This window comes from Alligator sinensis, unplaced genomic scaffold (assembly GCF_000455745.1).
Source record: "Alligator sinensis unplaced genomic scaffold, ASM45574v1 scaffold308_1, whole genome shotgun sequence".
NCBI classification, from domain to species: Eukaryota; Metazoa; Chordata; order Crocodylia; family Alligatoridae; genus Alligator; species Alligator sinensis.
In genome coordinates, this window is record NW_005842041.1 from 179,482 (window position 1) to 194,362 (window position 14,881).

The window sequence follows — 14,881 nt, forward strand, 5'->3', positions numbered from 1 at the left end:
AGCAAATGTCTGGGTAGTTTAGGTCACCCATGACAATAACATCCCTTGACCTAACCACCTCCATAAGCTGACTGGAGAAGTCCCGGTCCAGCTCTTCCCCCTGGTTGTGTGGTCTGTAGTAGACACCCACCGTAAGGTCCCTTTCACCATGCCCCCCTTGTAGTTTGACCCATAGTGTCTCTGCCCGACCCTCCTTTAACCCGAAGCTGATCCTTGATGATGTGAGGTGCTCTTTGACATAGAGCACAACCCCCCCCACCTTTCCTCTCTGTCCTGTCACTTCTGTATAGGGTGTATCCCTGAATGCCCATTGCCCAGTCTTAGGTAGGGTCCCACCAGATTTCTGTGAGCCCTACTAAGTCTGGGTTCTTACTCGCAATCAGGAGGCACAGTTTCTCCTGCTTACTCCCCATACTACGAGCATTAGTGTAGAGGCACCTGAGGCCTCCTGAGGGTGCACATGCCGCCCTCCCACTCTCAGGACAGTTGTGGCCCCCTGCTCCCCGGACGTTGATGCTTACCTGAGCTTTCCTTCCTCTTGTCACCCTGCATGCTGGTGAAGCATCCTCTCCACTCAAAGTGGCCCCTTCCCCTGGTGAAGCTAGTTTAAAGCCCGCCGTACGAGATCTGCCAACCTAGAGGAAAAGATACGTCTGCCCTTAGGGGAGAGGTGAAGCTCATCCCACCCCAGCAAGCCCTCCTTACAAAAACATGGGTCATTGTAAAAAACCCAAAGCCTGCCTCGTGGCACAAGCTCTGAAGCTGCCAGTTAACCACGTCAATGCAGGCCTCATGACACCTACCCCGTCCACTTACCGGGAGAATGGAGGAAAATACCACCTGGCCTCCCATCTTCTTCAGTTGGATTTGCTCTCCAGGAGTTTTCTTTTTGGATGAACTGTTCTTTTCCTTCTGCCCTTGGTGGGATGGAGTTAGAAGGGGCCTGAACCAGAGGGCTAGCCTTGGCCCGGTATGTTTGACAGGCATTAGGACTGTCGCTGAGGACCAAGGTAACACTAGGGAACCACAAGTGGAGTCGGTCCTAACAGGGAGAGAAACAGGGGAGAAGGAACTAGCCTGACACTCTTCCCTCTATGAGTACTCCTGTGCTAGCCAATATGAAGGAAGCTGTTAGGGTGGGATCTAGGGGAGGAGAAGACCCATGAAGAAGCCAGGGCTGCAGACCTAGAGTGCCACTTGGAGAGGAACTGGCTCCCAATTAAAGTAAAATCAAGTTGTGGCAAGTGAGAGGGAAGTCTATTAGGGCACTCAAGTGACACTACCTAGGGTCCTACCCTGTCATCACCTGGGAAAAGGACACCAGCCAGAAAGGGCCCAAGGCCATACAACATCTACAGGTGACAGTAGTGTAGGCATAGCATGAGACAATTCTCTTGTATAGACAAAGTCTGACATTTTGTTCCCTGTGAAGGAAAAGAAATAAGCAAGACCATTTGAAGGTTCTTCTACCCAAAAGCTGGCATCAAGATAATTAGGACAGTTTTAATTCATGCTTTTGTTGTTTCCATACAGATTTATGTATAGACACTCTAATTTCAGAATAAAAGTTTCCATACTCAGATTTGCATGAAAATAACAAAAGGCACAAGACAAAACTGTTTTCATTATTTTGATGTTAGGCTGTGAATAGGCAAGCCCTGAGCAAGAGAGTTTAAGATTTGCCTTATGGAAATGAGTAACATTTGACTTCACTGAGAAAGTGTTGATTGCTGTCATGGGTCTAGTCTTCACAAGCTGTTTTGGAAGGGTTTTTTTTTGCCCTTTGTGTAACTAACGTATACAAGCTATCCTGAGGTAATATCGCAGCGAAGATAAGGTACGTTAGTTTTACAGTGAGGTAAACTTGCCAGGGCCAACCCCAGGTGGGAGAAAAGGGCTGACCTTGAAGATATTTTTTTTTTTTTGCAGCAAAATAAAGGCGTCTTGTCTTCATTGTGTTTTTACAGGCAGTCCTCAGACTTATGACACAATTGGTTCCTGAAAACGGCATCTTAAGTTGAAACGTAACTCGGAACCAATTTTCCCATAGAAAACAATGTTATAAATGGGGGATTGATTCCTGAACCAAGGCCCGATACCCTGTTTTCACCAAAAATAACCCAGAATTTTGTATTTAATCAATTATACATGAGTAATATAGCTACATTAATGTATTTATATTGTAAATAGTAATCATATTGATTTGGAAGGACTTCTTTGAGGTGACTTTGCTGGACTTTTTGAAGGGTTCTTGGCTGGAATCTCCTCAGGAGTCTTGGCTGCAGGTTTGTCTGGAGTCTTGTCTGCTTTCTTAAAGAAAGTGTCCAAGGAAGTTTGGACAGATGTTCTCCAGGGAGATGGGTGACACAGTGACTTGTTTGCTGTCATGGCGTCACATCAGATCAAGCATTGTAAAGTCAAAACTGATGTCAGAAAGTTGAAACAGGGGGTCAATTTATAAACGTTGTAAGTGCAAAACATTGTAACTCGAAACATTGTAAGTCAAGGACTGCCTGTACTTTGCAAGAGCTCAAGCATATTAGTTAACCCAAGGTTAAATAACAAAGTTTTTTTTTTTTAGCAGGGAAGACAAGCCCTTAAAGGCTGAAGTTGCAAATCACCAAGGTCAAAAACCCATGACATCTTGGTTGACTTTCAACTTTATTGGTACTGTCTACCTACAAATGGCTCTTTCATGACCTGTAGAGTCCTTACCAGTATTTCTTTAAATAGTGGATCAGCAATCCTAAAGCAAAAAGTCTACTTTTATTATAGTGTTTCCCAACAGGTTGATATTATCGGGGTGTATCTACATGAGATGCGTTACTGCTCATTAGACTAATCTAATGTGCAGTAAAGCATCACTGTCTACATATGTGTAGCAATTATTGTGCAGTAGATTAGTTTAATGCACTGTTTTCTAGTACCTGTAAATACAAGTACTAGAAATTGTCATATTAAACTAATGTGCTGAAGCACATGTGTAGATGCTGACCAGGAACAAATCTCCCCATGGAGATTAGGACCCTCCCAATCTCCATGGGGCTGGGAGGCAGCTGCCTAGCAACTGGGACAACTTTCCCAACCCCATGGAGATTGGGAGGATCCTTATCTCTACATGGCTGGAAGGCAACTGCCCAGCAGCCAGGACAGCTCTTTCAGCCATGGTGAGATTGGGATGGGTCCCAGTCTCCACAGGGCTGGGAGGCAGCTGTCCAGCAGTCATGACAGGTCTTCCTTGTCCCATGGAGATTGGGACTAGCCACAGGGATCGCTGCCAGCTTGGGGCTGGCACCTTGTGGAGCCTGGAGCTTCCCCTTGCTGCTGCAAGGGGGCAGAGCAGGGCAGGAGCAGACCTAGACTGAACTGCTCCTATTGGGAGCAAATTTGCTCCCAATGGGCACACAGTCAAATGTGTGCAGGGGCCCAGATTAATGACCCTGAATTTTCTGCACAGAACATTCAGCGCATTAATTACATGTGTAGACGTGCCCTGGATGTAGTAAAGCTGTTAAAAACAGTGGGCCAAGTTCTGCTATAAGGAGCAATAATGCCATTGGCTTTAAAGTAGAGCTGAGTGAAGTCTTCTTCCCCCCCAAGAAAATTTCAGTATTTTGTGTAAGAACCCAAAAAATGAAATACCGTATTTGCTGAGAATACAAAATAGCTCAATGCTTAAATGTCACCACAATGCCTCATGTTTCCATCCTCATTGTTCTAGTTCTCCCAGGGTGTACCATGGTCTCTACTTCTAGTAAGGAAAGGTAGTGCAAGATAGGGGTCCTTGGGTGGGCACCCAACCCATTAGGCATTCTGGTGACATATACAAACGATGCATTTTGGGAGTTCATTTTTTTTTGACAAAAATATTTAAATGTTCTCTATAAAATTCCTTAAAAATGCCCCCAAAATAATTTTCCATTGAAAAACAGCCAGCTTTATTCAAATAGAGTTAAACTTAAGGTATTATGTTTGAATGTTGCTCTGCAATCAAAATAATTCTTAGTGCAACGCTATTTGACCTAGTGAGGTTGTAATCATCTAAATACAGGACTGAAAGGGACATCAAAAGATCATCTTCACTTCCCTGCATTGAGTCAGGATCAAGTATATCCAGGCTATCTTCAACAAATATGTGTTAAAAATCTCCATGAAGGATTGGAGATTGTTGTCTCATACAACATCCTTATGAAGCCTTTGCAGTGTTTTGCCTCCTTCATAGTTAGAATATTTTTCCTTAGGTCAAATTAAGAAATTAAGATAATTTATTTCCTTTTGTCCTTCACCCGTTGGCCCTAGAGAGCAATTGATCAACATTCTAATATTATAAAAGCCTTAGTCTGTCCATAACACTTTATTCGCACTCACACAGAGTGCTCCAAGAGCATTCTGGACAGGAGGTGGTGGTGGAGCGCCGCCATGATGGTGGGGACAGAGCGGGGGGACGAGGCCAGTGCCTCTGGCCTCGCCCCCCCTGCCCAGCCCTGCTCCCTGGAGGTGGCGGCACAGGCCTCGCCCCCCTCCCCCTCCAACCGCCCTTGGTGGTGGTGGTGGTGGCAGGTGGTGTGGGCCTGGACTCCAAGCGATGGTGGAGGGGAGCAGGGGAGCAGCCATGGGCTGCAGGCCCGGGCCCGACACAGTGAGGGGGAAAGGGAGAAGTGGGCCTGGGCCCGATGTAGCAGGGGAGGGAGGGGAGGAGTGAGCCCAGGCCCGATGTGGTAGCGGCGGGGGGGAGGAGGGGAGGAGCGGGCCTGGGCCTGACCCGGTGGGGCGGGACGGGGAGGGACAGGAGGAATGGGCCCTGACCTGATGTGGTGGGGGGGAGGGGAGGAGCAGCAGGCCCCTGCCCAACACGGCAGGGGAAGAGGTGAGCAAGGCTGAATCCCAAATGGTGGGGGCAGCAGGGAAGAAGTGGGGCAAACAGGCCCGGATGGGCGGGGGTGGACATGGGGCTCTGTCCATGCCCGCCCCTCCATGATTCTTGGCGGGCAATTTGCTAGTGCTTTTATAATAGCTCTTCCATATGTAAAGACAGTTATCATTTCCTCCACTTTGTCATCTCTTTTCTAAACTAAGCAATACCTTTGCTGTCACCCTTTCCTTATAAGTCATTTTTTCTAAATCTCTTTTTCATTCCTGTTGCTATGCTCTGCATTCTAGCCAGTTTGTTTACTTCTCTCTTAATGTATCGTGCCCGAGCTTGGCTCTGTTCTCCAGAGCTGAGGCCTCATGAGTGCCGAAAGCAGCTTAAATAGAATAATGAGGGATGTTTCTTTTGACACCCCAAAACCAATGATGTTGATACCAGAGTGTATTAGAGGGAACAGATTACACTAGACATACCCTGTTCATACACTTTCCCTATAAAGCATCTACTACTCGCCACTGTAGGAGATAGGACACTGGGTTAGATGGATCATAAGTCTGATCTAGCATGGCACTTCTTATGTTCTTCAAACCTGGATATATGCTGGTGAGGCCACTGTGGGGCATCCCTCTGCAGCTGCTTTCAAGACCTTAGTCTCCAGCATGCCACCAAGGATGATTTGTGAATGGCCTCAATGGTGCGTTTCTGGATTTCAAACATGCAAATGGGAACAGGTGTGCTCTGAAACTTCCCAGCCAGGGTACTCGGCTGCTACAGTGTAGATATACTCTGCAATCCATAGCTCTATTGCCATGGATTGCAAGACTGGTGCTGCCTCACCAGCATATTTGCACATATGCCTTCTCCTTCTTTTCAAATGTAACCCTTTGAATTTGTCTTTAATTTCTTCCTGTTGATTTTGGACACTCTCCAATTTGTCAGGATCATTTTGAATTCTGAACCTGTTCTCCAAAGTGCCTGCAAACCTTCACAACTTGTTGTCATCTGTAATTTTTATAAACACGCTCTCTATTCCATCACCCAAGTCATCAGTGAAAATACAGAATGGAATTGGTCCCAGAATCTCTGAGGATTCCCACATAAAATGTCCTCCCAGTTTGAGGATGATAGAGAAGAAGTAATTACACTTTCATTCCATTGCCAGTTTATATCTTGCTACTAGCAACCAGCTATCATTTGATACATTTTTAAATGAGTTCAAGTGCTCTTTAGTTATGAGTAGGTATTTCCACCCCACCAACCCTTTTATTACTAAGAAGGGTCAAATGGTTTTTCATAAGTGGGAGAAACAACTTTTCTCCATCTCCACTGGCAGCACAGAAAATCTCCCAGCATTGTTCAAGCACTGGTGATACCAACTGTAGGAGTACTAACGTAAAGCTTAGGTGTTGATTGTAGCCATTTTGGTTTAAGGACATAGGCAGGTTCTTTGGGTACCTTTTATTAGCAACTAAATAGTTGGGAAAATTGTTCTTTGCAAGTGTTTGTACCTAAAAGCTTGTAAAGAACAAAGTCAGACAGGGCTCTCCAACTGACAGCCTGTAGGCTGCATCTGTCGCATGAGAGGTTAATGTTTGGTCCATGGGCTCCCACCTGGCCCCCATTCCCTCCATCATGCCTGCTGCTATGGTGAGGGCCAGCATCTCTGAGACAGGGAAGCATGGCCAAAAGGGTCCTAGTAAGTTCGCTGCCTAGGGTTGGGCCCAGGCACAGGGTTGTGTGGTGGTGGTCATGGAGAAGGGCGGGGTACAGGATGGGCTCACAATACTCGTGGCACAGGAGGCTTGCAGACAACTGTGGCTCATGTGGCAGCAGTAAGAGAGCACAGTAGGGAGCTCATGCTGTAGGGGGACTGTGCATGGTGGGGATCCTGTGAGTCCACAGGCATGCAGTACCCTCAGCATGTAGTCTGCATGGTATGTGGCCCAAGGCCTGTGACTGAGGGGATGTACAGTCCCCAGCTGCTATGAAGCTGGACAGCCCTGATGTTAGGTATGCCACCTACTTTTCAAATATGGTGTCTTCCAACTCAGGGCAACCTAAGAAAAAAATATACTAAAAGTGTTGACGATTTGTTTATACTAGTGCTCTCACCATTGGAGCTGCACTGATTGTACTGCATCAGTTGATGGTAGAGTCAGCTGGCCTTATAGGACAGGAAAAACCCATGACTGTTGGACTGAGGGTGAGGAAAAATGAACTGTATGACTATGAAGGTGGTGGTGATTCAACACATTCAAGATGAACTCCTCTCTTGAGTTTTGCTGCACCTCTCTTTGATGCCCAGTGCTCCAGACAGGGAAGAATCAGACTAACAATGTTTATGTTAAAGATGTTGTCTCAGTTTGCATTGCAGAATTAGCGTACAAAATTGATCTACTGGCAAGGAGTGGGGACTGTAAATTTTAAAAGGCTGAAATTTGCAGAGAACAGGGTAACATTCAGTTTGGTCTCCTGATGAGTGGCAATCTTGTGATTATTCTACACATCAAGGGTGATATTCACACAAAAACACAAGATTTAAAAAGTTAGGTGGGTCATTACATGCTTGGGGGTAGTGGAATTTGCCATATGTTGTTTGTTTTAAACACATTTCCCTCTCTTTCCAAATTGCATTGGGAGCCATGTATTGTGATGCAAGTTCACACATCTAAGTTTAACTATTGAGTTTTTAGCACATGCTTCTGTCCTTATATAGTTTTCATTTGTATGTGTTTTTTTCTACATTGTGTAGCCTTCTGATTTTCAGACACAAATCCACTTCTACAATAAGATCTATACTTTCATCAACTTTTTCCATGTTAGTACTAATAGGATAAAATACCCATTGTTGATTTTATGTGGTCAATCTAATGACTGTGATTCATCTAAGAACCTGGGACCCCCCCAAAAAGTATCATTTCCATTTGTAAGACATAGTCCACATTTATCCCAAGTATAGACATTAGGGGTCTGCAAAGCGGGCCCTATTCAATTCAAATTCGGATTTGGCCCAAATCAGGGACAGTAATTCGATTAGTTGATTCCGATCATTGTCCCTGATTCAATTTGTCTGAATCTGAAGATTTGATGCTGATTCAGAGAATCAGTGATTCAGATGATTCAGACATAGATGCAGCTTTAAATGTTTTTTCTACATACCTTGAGGTAGCAGGCGCGGCTTGTGATTGCTGCGATGCTGGGGCACATGGAGCATCCCACAGGAGTGCAGGGGTGCCCTCGTGCTCGGTGGTGAGGGGGGGGGGAGGGGTGGGCCTCCACATGCTCAGTGGTGAGCGCGGAAGTGGACTGGAAGTACTTCCGGTCCACTGCTGGGTCTGCCAGGGAGCACACTAGGCGGCTCCCTTGCACCTCTCCGGCTTGGCGATCAGCCGCAGGGGGATCCCAGGTGCCTCCCTCAGACCCAGGAGGCACCAGTTACCGAGCCAGAGGGGGCATGGGGGGGGGCAGACCTGGAAGAGGACTGGAAGTGCTTCTGGTCCACTTCCAGGTCTGCTGCTGAGCACGCTGGGGAGCCCCCCATGCTTCTGTGGGACACTCCATGCACCCCAGCATCTCAGCACTCACAAGCTGCCTGCTACCTCAAGGTATGTAGAAAAAACATTTAAAGCTGTCTCTGTCTGAATCTCTGAATCTTTCCAAATCTCTCTAAATCGATTTGGAGGGTTCTGATTCAATTTGGAGAGATTAAAGAGTCCTCTAATGCTATTCAGATTCAGAGATTCGGCCACTGAATTGGACCAAATCTCCGCTGAATTGAATCAGGGACCAAAGCTTTGCACAGCCATAATAAACATGCTTAAACCAATAGGATTACACTAGAGGCATCTTTGGCCCATAATATACAATTTTTTACCAAGATGGTTTGATTATTATAAGATAATTAGGTCTCAGTGCATATTTTCTCTTATACTTGCTTCACAGTACCACAAGACAGGACATCCTTTCATCAGGGGCCTCAAACCAAGGCAAAAGGAGAGGGAAATAAGGACACTTTTTAATAGAAGCATATAATTTAGGGATACTACCATATATCCTATTGGCAATTTAGAGACTGAATCAACAATTGGTACAATACAAACTTATCAATATGTCAGTGTAATTCCAACACCGTTGCCAAGTGTTTCTCAGGCCAGCAGTAGGATAAAATTGGAGACCACAATAAATCAGATAGTTCAAACAAAATATATTTGGAAGATTTACCGAGTCCAAACCAGCCAAACAGGAATGTTTTATGTTAAGATAAAATTTGCTTACTTGGGGTCCTCTGCCCCACTAACATTTATATCAACCCAGAACTTTAGAGATAAGTCCATAAGTCAACCAGACCTCTTACTTCATAGTCACTAGCTAGCACCTCCTCAGGTAGCTCTTAGGAAAATCAAGACAACCAGGAAGAGGAAGCTCTTCACTAAGAAGGGATTTTTAATTTAATGAGAGGGAAATATGTTTATAGACAAGGGAAATATTCTAGTATTCTGTTAAATTGTTACATATATTTTCAGCCTACCAAGCAACTTCATCATGAGTACTACAAACATAGTTTCCTCAGGTGAGTGACAGTTACCTGTTCAGTCAATCAAACTGATTATAAAGGCCAAAGGCAAAGAGCAGGGCTAGAATGAGTAAACTTCTCCAGCCACTGTCAAACACCCCGGTAAATTAGGGCCATAGTCTATCCCCATTCAACTTGTAGAATGAGGACAAGATATAGCCTTAAGGATGTACTGTTCACGGTTGTTTAAGAGAACATTGTTACCAACTATAACAAGCTAGAACTCTAGAGATATTTTCACTTTATATTTATACATGTCACTCACTGTGTACCTTGTATTATGTGATAGATGGCGGACAGTGGCAAGAAAGGAACATATATGGTTATTTGATAGTAAAGACAATGATCTAGTGAAATGAGTTGAAGATTTCAGCCAGTAAGTTCAGGTATTGTCAATATACAAACTTTTACTAGTTTAGTTAAACCAGTCAGACCCATGTGCAAATATTTTTAGTTGAATTTAAGAGAAGCTAGTTTAGATAATCTAGTTTGCATAAATACTTTTAGTTAAACTAATACAACTCTTTGGGTGCATCTACACATTGCCCTACAGCGATGTAGAGATGTGCTATGTCGCTGTACAGTGCATTACAGTGACATACGGTATGCTACGGTGATCATGTGGGTCTACATGTGATGGGCAGCTATGTCACCATAGTGGCATGCTCCCCTGGTATAGTGTACCACTATGGTGATGTAGTGGCAAAATGTAACCACGCGTGGTGTGTGCTGTGCAGTGCAGGAGTTTACTGTGCCATGCTTTAGTACTTCCAAAAGGAAGTACTAAAGTACAGCGCCATAGCAACATCACCATACGGTGATGTATAGACATGCCCTTTGTGTAAAAAAGGTCTCAGCAATACTTCTTTAACCTTGAGTATGTTAAAGAATCTTTTCCTCCTGTATAAAATTTGGATTAATCTATAAACTCCCATGTGGGTTTTGTGTCAATTCACTAGTCCATGAACTTTTTTGTCTGCCCATTTTAGAATGAGATAGGGCTTAGCCTTTTCTCTACTGTTTCATATGGTGATGTACTTCGACTACGTGCAATAAATAAAAATATTTGTAAAGTGCAAATGCAAAGTGTAAATGCAGGGCATTATGATTTTCATGAGTTAGCTGCCTGCATAAGCCATTATTCTGAGTTTGAGAGCCCTGAGAAAAATGGCAAACACTAGCCAAAAAGTTATCCAGACAACTAAGAGCAAAGAGACTTTCTAAAGTACCTGTGTTAAATGTGCATATGAAGAAGGTTTGCACATTACTGTTTATTCCAGCATGTGTATAGAGAAAAAGGATTGTCTTATAATGTAGGTATGAAACTGAAAGGTCTGTGTTCTGCTCTCAGTTCTGCCATAGACCTCCTGTGATAAATTGCTACTCACTTCTGTGCTTCAGTGGAACTGGAATGACACTTCTCAGCCTCTGAGATTTGCTCATGATCCACCTGTTTCTTACGGTGGAATATAAAAGCATGTGCATGTCAAATCACTCCCTATTTTGAGGAGATCCATCACAAATATGGAAGAAATAGTGTGTGACCTAATGGAAGTCAGCAGAATACTGTCAGAGCAATAGTTTTATGTAAAAATTCTACTTAGGGTGTGGACACACATCATATTTATACCAGCATAATCTGACTTTATGGCAGTATAAATCTGGAGTAGATGCATAGTAAGGGTGTGCAAAATGGGCCCTATTCGATTCAGATTTGACCCAAATTGGGGACAGTGTTTTGATTCGTTGATTCAGATCACTGTCGCTGATTCAATTCGTCTGAATCTGAATGAAGATTCGATGCTGATTCAGAGAATCAGCGATTTGGACATAGACACAGCTTTAAATGTTTTTTCTGCATACCTTGAGGTACTTGGTGCGGTTCATGAATGCTGTGATGCTGGGGTGGATGGAGCGTCTCACAGGAGGGCGGGGGGGGGCGGCGGGCCGCGTGCTCGGTGGCAAACCTAGAAGTGGACCAGAAGTACTACCAGTTCACTTCCAGGTCCACCGGGGAGCGTGCTGGGGGCCCCCCACATCCCTGGCTTGACAATTGGCTGTGGGGGGGACCCTGGGTGCCTCCCCAGACCCAGGAGGCACCAGTCGACAAGCCAGGGGGGCACGGCGGGGGGGATGCATGCTCTCTGGCAGACCCAGAAGTGGACACTGGTGATAATGTGGCATGTTTCCATTCCCTTAGTATTGTAGAGACATAAATTCTTGAAGATTAAATGTTTTTAATTGGTACAGTCTTGAAATGACTCATTTTTGATCTAAAATATACCTAAGTGGACTATGCTGTGGGCACATCTACATGTGCACTTAGTGCACATGAATAAACTCTGGAGCTTATTGCTCCAGAGTTTTTTGTTCCAGGCACACCGTTTGAATATGCACCCAGGAACAATTAACTCTGGAGCAATCAGCTCAGCAATCAGCAGATCAGCCTGCCAGCTGGGACTGCTCTAACCAGGCTCAGTGTGCTATGGGAGGGCTCGTTGGGGCATGAGGGTACTTCAGCATAGGACTAGCCAGCAAGCAGCCCTGGCACTGAAGCACGCTTGTATCCCAGCCTGCCAGCTCAGTGTCTACATGTGCTCTGCTGTGCAAAAAAAACACCTCTGCAGTAGGGTAGTACTAGTATTTACAAGTACTACCCTCCTGCAGAGTTTATTAGTTTTGTGTTCCCTAATAGGGGCACATGTGTAGATGCTGAGACTTTACTGGGTGTGTCTACATGTGCATTTACACAGCTTAAATTTACTGGACAGTAAGCCGGAACAGGCTGGTGTGTACACGTGTAGGCATTAAAGCACATTAAAGCTGTGTGTGGACTGACTTGGGACTAAAGCTAGTCCCAAAGTGTTACTGTGCAGTAAGGCGTCTACACGTACATTACTGTGCAGTAACTCATTGGGCATAAATTTGATACCTGCATGATGCAGGTATCAAACTTATGCTCACGTTGGCGTAAGTCACCATATTTACTGCACAGTATGGGTGTGCATGTGTGGACGCGTGCCCATACTGCGCCGTAATTTTGGTTACCACTCAGTAAAGGCATACATGTAGATGCACCCACTGTGGAGCTAATTAGTCAGCTCCACAGTAAACGTCTTGTATAGATGCACCCTGTCAGTAGCAGTTTGAGATGGAATGACCCAGAAGCCTACACGTCACTTTAAACCGTTATTTTAGAAACTACCAAGAAGATATTTAGCACTCTGTGGGTGTGTCTACACATGCCATTAGCATTCAGTAATAAACTGCAGAGCTTATTGCTCTGCAGTTTATTGCTCCCGGGAAGCTCCTGGACACACAGTTTACACATGCAACCAGACCACAGCACATTGAATCAGGTCGCAGCAGCCTCAGCTGGCAGGAGACCTGGCGGGGGGGTTAGCTTGCCAACCCAGGGCTGCTCTGATTGGGCTCAATGTGCTGTGGAGGGGCAGCGGGCAGCCCTCGAACTGAAGCACCCTCTTGCCCCAGCCAGCCGGCTCAGTGCATGGTCGCTGCTGCACACAAAAATACTCCACAGCCGGGTAGAATTTGTATTTACACTGAGATATTTACTGCGCAGTTAATTAATCACTTGCACAGTAAATGTCTTGTATAGTCATGCCCTACTAGGAATAGAAAGGTTTTGGGGTTTTTTTGCTTTGTTTCTCTGGCCTTTTTTAGCTTGTGTGAAGCAGATACTATTAAGCAAACTTCTTCCACTAATTCCTGGAAATGCTTAGCACTAAGATTTCTGCCTCAAGTAGCTTCAACGAAGATATCTGCCTGTAAAAAAATGTGTAGGATGGCCTGCCAAGGGCAGCAACAAAAATTAAACTATAAACTTATTTTAAGAAGTTAGAAAAAAGAATCTGAGGAATATACATTATATGTATGTTACACTGTGCAGTTGTGGCTATCTAGCTCTTGAAAGGACCTTCAAGTACTGGAGAAGAACTTAGAAAAGGGCAAGATTACTACAGAATATAGACGGAAGAGATGACACAGTATACTGATTGTAACATACAAATATCAGGAAGAGCAATATAAAACTCCTGAAATTAATTTGTTCAGGCTAAAAGATAAAAAGCATAACTTATCACCATGAACTGAAAAAGACAAAGAAGATATTGATAATGGAAAAGGCGTTGTCTACCAGTGATCTAAATTTAGTGAAGCCAGCTAATTTCAATAAATATAAGGAAAGTAAAGATGTGAATTTAAAGATACAATTCCTGAACAGGGAAATATTGTTATAAAGCAATTAATGGATTAGGTGAATTTAGGGCTTTTTGTATCCAGATATTTTACATTAGAAAATGTAGAGGATGACATTAGATTGGACTCCCAAGCTGTACTGCTGAACGGGTTTTCTTTTTTTATATACTGTTTGTGCATGCTAGACAATCAGATAACATTTTTCTACATCCCCTCCATACTTCTCTTATTTCTTAGAAACAGTCATCTAGGAATATGTCACTTCAATATACTTGTTTGCACTTTAAACATGGACATTAAATTATTGGTCAAGGTCATGGCTGCTACAGTAGATCTGACAGAAAACTCTTTTAATTGTTCAGCAAGATGAAACACAGCTGAGTGCTCTGAGCTAATTGTTTGGTGTCCATTGCTAAGCTATGAGTGGACCATATGAAAAAGTGGAACAATGTTAACAGTGTTAACCTCCGCAGATTAAGTTTTCAGGGTTGTAAATTTAAATTGGGATAATGTGGTAGACAGCTTGCAGGCAGAACCAGGTACAGCATAAGCCCCCACTATCCTGGGTGGTTCAGAAAGTTGGGATTAACAAACTACAACAAGTTGTGCCCAAATTACTTTGCCGAATCCAGTAAAATAGCAAAGAGTTAAATTTAGAGGAAGCAAGGAAGAAAGGGAAAAAAGAATCCTGGCAGCTCCTGAGGCTGCTGCACAAAAGAAGCCTCATATGACGCATCCACACATGTAGGCACATGTGTTTGCAGCAGCTCAAATAGAAGCTGTGTGTATTTGAGCCGAAGCTTTTTGCCTCAGTGCACGTGCCCAGACATACACTTTGGTGTGGGGTAAATGGTGCCACTTGGGGCAAAATAACTTTGCCTGGCTCCTCCTGAATCTGCAGCCAGGGGGAGCTAGAGCCTGGGGCCAGCACTTGTGCCGACACCAGCAGTATAAAAAGCTGCCCTGTGCTGGCCCCAGTAGTATAAAAAGATGTCCTAGCAAATAGTTCAGGGCTACTTGCTCTCAGGAGCTTCTGCGGCCCAGCCAATTGGTACCTGGGGACACTACCCCTTGTGCCAGCTGGACTGCTGAAGCATCCCTGAGAGTTCTCTACATCTTCTACCCACTGTAGCATTCTGGCAGTGAGGGCTGCTGCCTGGCTGTGACCTGCTGCCACCTGTGACAGCATGTGGCCCCAAGGCTGCATGCCTGCCAGACCC